The sequence below is a fragment of the Populus euphratica genome, unplaced genomic scaffold (genome assembly GCF_000495115.2).
Source record: "Populus euphratica unplaced genomic scaffold, PopEup_1.0 scaffold19.1, whole genome shotgun sequence".
NCBI lineage: Eukaryota > Viridiplantae > Streptophyta > Magnoliopsida > Malpighiales > Salicaceae > Populus > Populus euphratica.
In genome coordinates, this window is record NW_011499853.1 from 1,977,259 (window position 1) to 1,986,233 (window position 8,975).

The window sequence follows — 8,975 nt, forward strand, 5'->3', positions numbered from 1 at the left end:
GTTGTACATGATACAACGTGATTAAATTAATAGCAGGGATGCTGGCTATATATCTATAGCAGAGATGCTAGCTATGTATCTATACGTACCTTTTATAATCTTTTTAGTTTTACGAGAATTTTTAATATATTTTATTTAGAAATGTATAGAAATAATATTTTTTATTTTTAATATCAATATATTAAATATATAAAAATATTAATTAAAAATAAAAAATAAAAATTTTAATTTTGTTTATAAATATCCTTGAGATGCAAAATAAATAAGTTTTTAATCCGGTAGACATTACTTTTAAAATTTTTCTACTTTGGTGGTATTCGTTACGAGGTTATTTTTTTTTAAAGTAACCATTATAAGAGAGATTTTAAGGATATATAACTTGGATTTGAATAATATTTCATGTATTCATAAATTAAAGGGTTAAATGTTAGTGAAAATAGGGGAAAATAATTAAATTATTATTAATAATGGGTGAGAAACGGTTAAAAAATAATTTGATATATATTTTAAAAAAATTAAGAAAACTTAAAAATTGTTTGGAGGGTAATAGCAATCCATTCCCGATTAGTATTCTTCTTAACAATTAACCCCTCTAAAAAATACCAAATTAGGATTTATAAATGTAAAACTAAACCCTTTATCAAACACTCCCTGGGGGGGGGGGGGGGGGGGGGGGTGGTTAAATGAAAACTAAACCCCTTTGTCTTAAAATGTTGTGAAAATGAAAAAGTGCTGTGAGTGGAATACGATACCGTGTTGAAGCAAGTGTGCCCAAACATTTCTACAAAGTTTTTCTTTTGTCCTTATAACGTAAGGTATAACATATATACTAGGTTTAATCATATGTAGTCATGCATTAACACTCATGCCCAAATCCTGGCTATGTTCAAAACGAAGAAGCATTTCTTTTCTGCAATCTTGATCCATGTTAGCTAACCATTCCCATACCTGAAAGGCCAGACAACTTTCTGGCCTCTATGAGAGGTGGGTGTTCAATTCTTCCCCTTTTTTAAAGTGTGTGTGCGTGTGCGCGCCTATATACATATTGGCTAAGTAGCCTGGGAGTGGATTCATGTGGAAAGTGAGCTAACGGAACATCTGTGAAATGTGTTTCTCCTTGAAGTAGAATAGGTATGGTGGCTGCATTATAAAGGCAAATCATGAAGAAAAATATGAATTTGCTTTGTGTTTTGGTACTGTGATGTAGAATGATTTTTTGACACCTAGAAATATATTATTATTATTATTATTTTTTGTTTTTGACACCTTGAAGTAAAACATAAACTGTTCTCCATGTTAGTCTTAGCAGCTTCCCCCTAAAATTTATGTGTTTCCCTATCCTTATTGAGTGCTCCATGGTTACAAGCTTTGAATCAGGACACACCAGGCTAGCCCAGGTCTCCAATGCACCGAAAACTGGTTGGGATAATACCTGTCCGTACACAAGCACCCGAATAGATTAAATTAAATTAAAGGGTTAATAACTCAATCTGTTGTTATATAATATAATAATCCTTCAATTTTTCCTCAGGAATCAATTTTATTTTGAAAATATACTAAATTATTAATCTATCATTCTAAAAGATTTTCAAACCAAATTATTGAGATTTTTCATGTAATTTATACATGATTATTTTTTAATATTCTCAAATTGCAAACCAGATAAATGAAAGGTTTTCACATGCAATTCACGTGATTAATTTCTGTGACTTATCCTGAAAATATTGCAAAAAATATAGATTATAAACTTAATTTATATTCAATGATAAAAGTGGCTCAATTAGATCGGATAATTATCTTATTATATAAAGATGAATTAAGTCATTAATTAATCCCAAATTAAATTAGGGAAAACAAAAAAAATTAAAAATTGTCTCCATAGATGATTGACTAACTTAAAGATATTCTTCATTCCAAAGCATTAAAAGGGTTCGGACAAGTTCAAGCCCGACTCTGAAGGATAGAAAAGGAGGGTATAAAGTGAAAATAAGTCCGGTGACTTCATCATTAACCCTTTCGGTATGTCAAGCTAGATTGAAATAGGAACATTTTCCTGATCAAAGCAGTACTGTTAAATTTCTAACAGAATTGAGAGGGTCCGAAGTCAAGTTTCTTAGGGTAATGGGATTAGAACGCCATGTCCAAAGATCAAATGAAAATTCAAACGAGTTGGTGAAATCTAACTGTACCTGATATGCTCCCAGAAGATGCACCACAGTGAAAATATTAGCAAAGTCAATTAACCAGAAAGGCTCGTAAAAGCCGAAGCCAGTCAGCATGTTGCCAGGTGCATGGTTTCCCATTGCAGCATAGCCAAGGCAACCACACATCATGTAGAAAGCTGTTGATGTCAAGATAGCTATCGTGTTGGCCTTCTTCATCACCTTGTTCTCAGGTGGTGAAGACTTCAGTGTGTCCTGAAAATTCAAAGAAAATGCACATTTATTGAAATTTTCAAAACTGAAGTTGAGCGTTGCCTTTTCATGCCCCTCTGCCCGATTGGTTTCTTATTGGCATGGATTACGTGATAAATACCAGATATTTACCGTTCATACTAATCAATCTCAATTGCACATTGCTAAATTAATATATCAAATTACAAAACAATCGTACCGGTGAAAATACTGTAGCTAATCACAAGTTTGTAAACATCAGACAACCAGAGATTTTTTATGATCATAGCGAGGCAGGTCGTTTTTTGTTTTTTGATGGTGATCGTACGTAGGTGTCTTACGTGGATTTCAATTAGAATTTCAGCATATGTGCAAGCAAAAACCATATCGCCAACTGCTTTAAACATGGTCCAAACTTTATCAGAAGCAGTTAACTAGTCCACTCCAACTTCCACTCCTGTTAGAATGGTTCTTGCTCCTTGCCCTGTTCAAAATCTCAGCTATTAAATTAAAACTAAGGAAGAATCCAATGTCAAGTGGCATGGATTCAATTAGTGTCAAAATTCTCAAGCAAACTAGCCTGATCAACTTGAAGATTTGAGTTTCTTGGAATGGACCTTGTCATGCATGTTCATGACTCGCAAGAACTGTAAATTAATTACCTGAAACAACCTTGCGAATGACAACCCCATTCCGATTGATGCGTACCCAGAAGACATGATTGCTGCGATAACGGAGATCCAAGACATGAGACTATATATACAATTCGTCAACTTACACCATGCTTATAGAAGTTGTGATGGTATACCCAACTGCCAACCCACCAATGTAAGTCTATGGGACCAGCCCACAAACATTGTACGTTTTTCCTACTGATTTTCAAAGTGATTAGTTATGAATTTGCACCAACAATCAATTAAATGAGTTACAAAATACTGTTTGCATAATGGAATTACCTAGGTTGGCTTTGACAGCTTCCATGTAAAACATTGTACGTTTTCCCTCCTGATTTTTCAAAGTGATTAGTTATGAATTTGCACCAACAATCAACTATGCTCCTATCATCTTTAGTAAACTATAAAGCAACAATAAAAATCAAAATACAAGGGAAGAAACACTTTAATTAATGTCAGAAACATTAATTGTTGTCTACAGTTCCCCATGTTAATTTCATAAAAGCAATATGCAGGTCCATAACACGTCTCAATCTCACAGTACATGCATGATATATACTCTTCTTTTCCTTGACCACACACTGACCCTATTCATGCACCTATCAGGTCTAAATCTACTCCCTCTCTGTAAACATCAACGTGTTATTTGCAAAAAATACCTCTTTTAATAAAAAATGAAGAAATATTAAGCATGATTTCTCCCGTTTATTCATCTGGGTTTACATAAATATCATCTAAATTATCATATATATAAACAATTTTTGCATGCAGAGTTTGATAGAATACAGGCATGATCCAGTGTACAAAAATTGCAAGCTGGCTTGAGTTTTGGCAGATAAATACATGCTTGTGTGTTTGAGAGTGAGAAGAGCGATACCAGTCCTTCTGGGTTTTCCATCGTCATCTACATCAGCAACTTTGCGGGGATACAGGCCAAATTCACATAACTCGTGTTGAAATTCCTGATCTACCAAATTCAACATCTTCTAGTTGCCTAATTAACTTCTCTTATCTTTTCGGAGAGGAACGTTTTCTACAGGAAATTAAATAAACGTACATGCAAAGAAACAAGAAACTATGAATTAAATTTGCATGTAGTTGACTAGTTACCTTAGCAAGTGGTAACCTGGGAGAATATTTTGACTTCAACTTGAAAATGAGACCTCTCTACAGTCTTATTTATAGACATGTTCCCATCTTTCTACACACCTATCTTAATATAAATAAATAAAATGTCCTTTGTCCCACTTTGATATTGGTCTAATAGTTCTCTGTACAAATATTTCAAAATGTATTTCCATATTTCTTAAAACAAAATACATGAAAAACTTTGATTTACTAATTACTCATGAAAGAATAATTTTAAGAATTAATGCACATAAAAATAAATAAAATAAAGAATAATTTTTTGATAAACACTAATCAAAATCTAATTATGGATAAACAAAATGACAGGGGAGTGAGTGTAAGGTGCTTTATATTTTTGTGGCCTAACTATAAAAATCTTGATTTTTTTTTTTGTTTTAAGTAGCCTAACTATAAAAATCTTGATTTTTTTTTGTTTTAAGTAATTTTTTTTATATTTTAATTTTTTTAATTTTTTAATATCAAAAATAAATTTTTATCATCTTTCTAAACTATTTTTCGTCACTTGCATGTAATCATTTAGAAATTGAAAGTCCTGTGAAGAAGAGCTCACAAAGTGCACTTCTCTGTTTTTTAAGGGGATGAGATTGTTTTTCATGATTTCCATCATTCTTTTCAAAGTATTTATTTTTTTAAAAAAAATATTAAATTAATATTTTTTTATAATTTAAAAATATTATATCAAAAATAAAAAAATTATTTTAATTAAAAAGCATTTTTTGATAAGAATTCGCACCGCAATACTAAAAAATAAACAAACCTTAATTAATTAATTAGGTGACAAACTCGTTGACCAGTATTTAATGATGCTTTCGGGACATCGATGCCTGCTAGACTCGGCTTTAGCTTTGAAACCTGGATGGATCTGGACTCTCCCCCCATTGCAGAAGCTACTAACTTTGACTAAAGAAGGATGACTCGTTAGCTTATACCAAGGAGTTACTGCCACTCGGCCAAGGATTCTGTCAGCCTGCAACAGTAAATTTTTGTGTCTTCGAATTTAATTTTTTTTTTCACTTATAATAATAATAATAATTGTAATGGGCTGTGTACAGTCTCCAGAGGCAAATTCATCACAAGAAAGAGCTGTCGTTCCCGTTTTAGGAATATACAATTAAAAAAGTATGTAATTCACTAAAGAGAGTGGACCATTGAGATTATGGTGCTAAAAGCAGATTCTAGGATGACAATCATAGCATAAGGTTAATTAAACTAATAAAATCAATGAAGATGCCAAGAAAAGAAAGGTTGCTGTTCTTCCTGCGGGCTTAAAAATGTAAAGGCCAGAAAGCATTGGATACTGCAGGGATTGCATTATCCTTACCAAGACATTAATCTATAGATGTTGAAACTACAATAGTTTCCCAATTAAAAGAAAAGAAAAGGCAATATTTTATGACAAATATTGACAATTATAATTACCCAAAAAAAAAAAAACTAAACTAAACTAAAAGGTGTAGTAAAGTTAAATCAACATAGCACTGGAAAGAAATCATTGTGAATTGTAAAAGTGTTACACATTGGCTCTTTTTTTTTAATTTATTTTGATTTAAAATAATTAAATATTTGGGGATGGAATCTTGATTTGAGACAAATTCTCATGCTAGACAAAATGCCCCCCTCCCCTTATTTCCGTTCCTTTGATTATTATTATTTTATTTTCAACTTTTTTTTTTAAAATTGATTCTTTTATGTTGAATTCTTTTTAGATTTGATTTGATGATTTGTTTTAATTAGTTTGATGTGAAAATCTTATAATGCCAAGAAAAAATCTTGATGCTTAGTTAATGATGAATTTTTAAAAATAAAATTTAGTTTAATTGATTTAAAATAATTAAAACTTCAAAGATCAAATTTAAACTAAAAACAATTGAATCCTGTTTTTTGCAAGGTTACAAACTAAATTGTATGGCAGGGTAAAAGTAGCAAATGCGTGCAACATGCACACCAGCATGTTAAGTAGCCATTGCACTCTAGCGGTGTGATCGGTGGCCCTCGGTCTCCAAATGTTGCCTTTATTGGTGGCGCTGTAATCGGCAAGACGAGGCCTTCATCTTCCAATGGTTCGTGCTTGTTGAGGAGCAACGATGCCGCTTCGGTCGGCCACTCTTCATTCCCATCTTCCCCTCTCTTTTTTACTCGATTTTAATGCATGCTCTGCTTTGTCAAAAATACTTGGGCAGCTATTAATTTTTCCCCATGTAATATTTGTTTTTTTATTTTTATGATTTAATTTAATTTTATTAATTAATATTAAATTAGTATTTTTTTAGCTAAGACAGTCTTGTTTCATGACAAAGTTTAGAGAATTAACTTAAACGGATTTAAATTATTTTTTAAATATTTTTAATTTTTTTTAATTTAATCTTTTAATATTTTATTAGTTAAGAATTAAATTTTATAATTTTTTATTAAGTTATTTTTATCTAATAATATAGGATGCAGATTTGTTGTGTTTTTTTTTTGTTAATTTTTTTTAATTTCATTTTTCACCGTATGAGATGGTTGAGATTTGAATTTTGTATTTTTTTAATTTTTTTTCTATTTGATAATCTTGTTTTCATAATACATATTATTATAGATTTAATCAGTTTATTCAAGTTGATTTAAATTATTTTTTTAAAAAATTATATATATAATAAATTAAAATAAATTATAAAATTTAATTTCTAAATAATAATACACATATATATATATGTATATATATAAAATTATTATAATTTTATATCTTTACTTGTGAGTTTTATAAATTAACTAGAATATTTAATTTAGATTAATATAATCAATCATTCTCTTAATATTTTAAAAAATATATTATAATATATAATCATCTTTATTTATAAAAGATGTGATCTAATTATAGTACGAAGGTGAGCAAGGGTATTAGGTTTTCCCTTGTATTTGTATCCAACAGTCAATTTGATTTGATTTTATTTCAGATTCAATGAATTTGCCCATATGTTTTCGAATGTAAATCAATCAGGCTAATTACTAAAAACTTTATAAATCAAACATTAATTTTTATTAACGTAGCATTGAGTGGATTCAATCAAAAGAGAGAGAACACAAAAATGATGAAAGAACCCTGAAATCCCAATTGGTCTTCTTCCCCTTCTTTACAAAAACTTAAAACCTTGATTTACCTTTTCTCATCTAATATCTTTCTTTTAATTTAATTTTATTTTTAATCATTTTTGTTCCTCACGAACCATGCACCTATATTTACACTTATCTTCTTCTTCTTCTTTACTGTTTTTTTTTTTTGTTCTTTGTCTCTCCCTTTTAAATGGATTCATATAATTAGACCACATCACTTAAAATTAAACGTATGATTTAGAGAAAATTTAATAATTAATCTCAATTAATTCAAAGTGGATAACATAGGATAAATTGATTGAATTAAAAACACATGGATAAATTTGACTGTCAAAACACACACACAGACACAAAACAAAACATAGGGTGAAGCACACTATTTATAATAAGCAATAAAAACCTGACAACCATAACCCCTTTTCTATTTACGAGAAAGATGTGAAGCCAGATCAGCAGCATCAAGGTTCAAAAGCTTGCTTCCTAAGGTTCGGATTAAGCTACGGCACTGACCATAAACATCGTCAGGAAATTATTTATTCAAGATTGTAATTAGACTAGTTTGGTTACATTGAACAGCGAGCGCCTGTAGCTCAGTGGATAGAGCGTCTGGTTCCTAAGCAGAAAGTCGTAGGTTCGACCCCTACCTGGCGCGGATTTATTTAAGTTTTACTTTTCACCTTCTTTTTATTATTACTATCTTTTAAAGACTGCTAGTCTGCGATGTAAGCTCAACATTTTTGTGAAGTTTGTTCTATTTTCTTTTTAAAAAACTTTCTTGTGAAGTTTGTTCTATTTTCTTTTTAAAAGAATTTTTTTAAAAACTTTCGTTTTTGCTTCTGGCGCTATCCTGCTGGGGATTTTGTACTTCATGGAGGACGCAAAAACATCGATGCAGCTAGTCTTCTTATTTTTTTAGACATTGTGATTCTGTTGCAGATTGGCAATGTAAGCATGCTAGTACTGTTGCTAGTTTTGAAGACTGGGTAAACTTCACCCATACTAAGCTTAGGTAGCTTCTATATCTTGATTTAAACCAGTAATGAAGGTTTCTTGTTTGTTCAAAAGGATTCATCAAGGCAGCTGCAAACTTCGGCGGAGAGTCATCAGGCAGCTCCTAATTTGGAATAAAACACCTATCATCCCTCAGAAAATTTTACATTGCTGCCGTCAGCTTTAAATGGCTTTACCCAGTTGATTGTATTCAATGAGTCTGCTTCAATCTCCAGTTTGCCCACATAGGGTTGGTTCTTTAATTGCTTGACCTTTGCTTCATCTGATTTTAAGATACCTGCAGGGAATAAGAAAATCATGCAAAATCGACCTTGAGAATTGATTAGGAGACAATATCCAGACACAAGTTTTTTAAAAACCATTCTATTGTCACCGGCAGTCCATAAAGCGGCATAGTCTAGCTCCCCATGTAGAGGACAATCATCTGATAGCCCTCTCTGCAGACCTGTCAAATTTATAAAACAGCAAGGGACTGACAGAACTTTTATAATTAGGATGATTTGAACTTAATTGATGCATTTTGAACCGTTAGAAGTAGAACAGGAAGATTGGAAATTTTGATTTTTAATACTTTAGATGGTTATTTTTTTGACAACTGAGCCTGCTTTGATTTAAAAAGACTTGTAAAAGAGAGATGGGTAGAGATTGACATAAA

At 31.2% G+C, this 8,975-nt stretch overlaps 1 non-coding gene and 1 pseudogene across 1 annotated transcript; one reads left to right on the plus strand and one right to left on the minus strand.

Moving 5' to 3' along the window:
- Positions 1–1,086: 1,086 nt before the first annotated feature.
- Positions 1,087–3,142, minus strand: LOC105122411 (amino acid permease 6-like; annotated as a pseudogene).
- Positions 3,143–7,888: 4,746 nt separating this feature from the next.
- Positions 7,889–7,961, plus strand: TRNAR-CCU (transfer RNA arginine (anticodon CCU)). The gene has a single exon. It is a non-coding gene; the product is annotated as a tRNA-Arg (tRNA).
- Positions 7,962–8,975: the final 1,014 nt, after the last annotated feature.